The sequence below is a fragment of the Myotis lucifugus genome, unplaced genomic scaffold, assembly GCF_000147115.1.
Source record: "Myotis lucifugus unplaced genomic scaffold, Myoluc2.0 scaffold_156, whole genome shotgun sequence".
NCBI classification, from domain to species: domain Eukaryota; kingdom Metazoa; phylum Chordata; class Mammalia; order Chiroptera; family Vespertilionidae; genus Myotis; species Myotis lucifugus.
The window spans coordinates 2313952-2315675 of NW_005871204.1; the positions used below are offsets into that span (position 1 = coordinate 2313952).

At 36.8% G+C, this 1724-nt stretch overlaps 1 protein-coding gene and 1 non-coding gene across 13 annotated transcripts in view; one reads left to right on the plus strand and one right to left on the minus strand.

Annotated features, from left to right (window-relative positions):
- Positions 1-1724, minus strand: part of CNOT2 (CCR4-NOT transcription complex subunit 2) — a 129884-nt gene that overhangs the window by 66849 nt on the left and 61311 nt on the right. The gene's annotated exons all lie outside the window — the stretch shown is intronic.
- On the plus strand, positions 1464-1592 carry LOC111827375. Its single transcript, XR_002830890.1, has one exon. It is a non-coding gene; the product is annotated as a small nucleolar RNA SNORA18 (small nucleolar RNA).

A 1724-nucleotide genomic window follows, 5' to 3' on the forward strand; every position in this document is an offset into this window, starting at 1 on the left:
GGGGAGTCTCCCCTGCCCTTCTTCACAGGCTGAAGGGATTTTGAGGTTTTAATCCAAGTAGAAGGGAGTCCGATGGGAACCCAGAAATGTTTTTTGATTTGAGGAAATTTAGCTGAGGGTTCTAGGCCTTCCCAGGGTAGCGGGAGGGGGGGTTAGATTAACAGATAGGAAGAGTGAGCTCAAAAGAGAGTTCTAAAGATCTAGGATCACTTCTAGACTTCAACTAAAGTACTGATTAGCATATGCATGTGAGGCATAGAAATGCCCTCCAAGACTCACATGGCTTTCCCAAAAGCTAGAGTACAAAACCACTGTAATTCACAGGGCATCAGGTAGAGTACTCAGAAGAGTACAGCCCCAGTAATTGGGAATAATTAACACTAGACAAAAGGCTAATGTGTTTCTGCCTAACAAAACAAAAAAGCAAACAAAAAAAAAAAGAAGCCTCAAATAGTTTCTAAGTAATTTAACTGTGCCCCCAAGAAAAGTGAAGAATATTAACAGAAATACAAAAAATATATAATAGCACTGAACAGGTAAAATTTCCAAGGACTGGCATCCAAGTAGATATTACCAGGCATGCAAAGAAGTAAAGTAAAATACATAATGGGGGGGGGGGGGGGACAATCAACAAAAACAGACCCATAAATGACACAGATAATAGCATTAATAGACAATGGCATTAAAAGTGATTATAACTATATTTTAAATGAAAAAAGTAGACTAATGGACATGATGAATATAGTGAACTTAAAGTGGCTCAGTTGGTTGGGGCATTATCCCATGCACCAGACAGGTTTGGGTTCGATTCCCAGTTAGGGTACATATCTATGTTGCAGGTTCGATCCCTGGTTGGGTGCATATGGGAAGGAACTGATGGATGTATCTCTCTCACATAGATGTTTTCCTCTCTATCTCTTTCTCTCTCTCTCTCCCTTCCTCCCTCTCTAAAATAAAAAACAAAACAAAAAATCATCTCATAGGAAAAACTACCCTAAATTAAATACTGAGAGAAAAATATAATTAAAAAAATAAACAGAATATCAGTAAGCTGTGGGATGACTTCAGGTGACCTAGTATGTATAATTAAGAGGCTCCAAAGTAGAACAGGGACAAAATAAATATTTAAACAAACAATACATTAAAAATTTCCAACTTGATAAACACTATAGACACATACATTTCAGAGGCTCAAGAAATCTCAAGCACAAGAGTCATGAAGAAAATTATACCAAGATACAACAAAATCAAAATATGTAAAACAATGACCAAAAAATCTTAATAGTAGCCAGAGAGAAAAAGTTGTATTATGTAAAGAGGACTAAAGATAAGAATGACAGCAGACTTTTTGTCAGAAATGATCAGTCAGAAGAAAAGATCTAAAGTAAAAACTGAAAGATTTCAGACACACAGGCCTCAAAAAACTCACCATCAAAAATGCATTACAAACTTTTTTCTTTTCAGTTTAGGTCTATCCCAATGGGAGTTCTTCTGTAGGCCCACATCATTGGAAATGCAGCACAGTAAATATGTGGTTTGCTTAACTCACAGAACTATTTGTTAGATATGTGGGAAAGAACTACAAAACAAGAGATGCTAAATGTATGAAAGATCTAATCATCAAAAAATTTAATGTTGGGTATTGACATATCTTAAAGATATGTTATTCTAAAACTAGAGGGCCCGGTGCACAAAAATTTGTGCACTGGCGGGGGGGGGGGGGG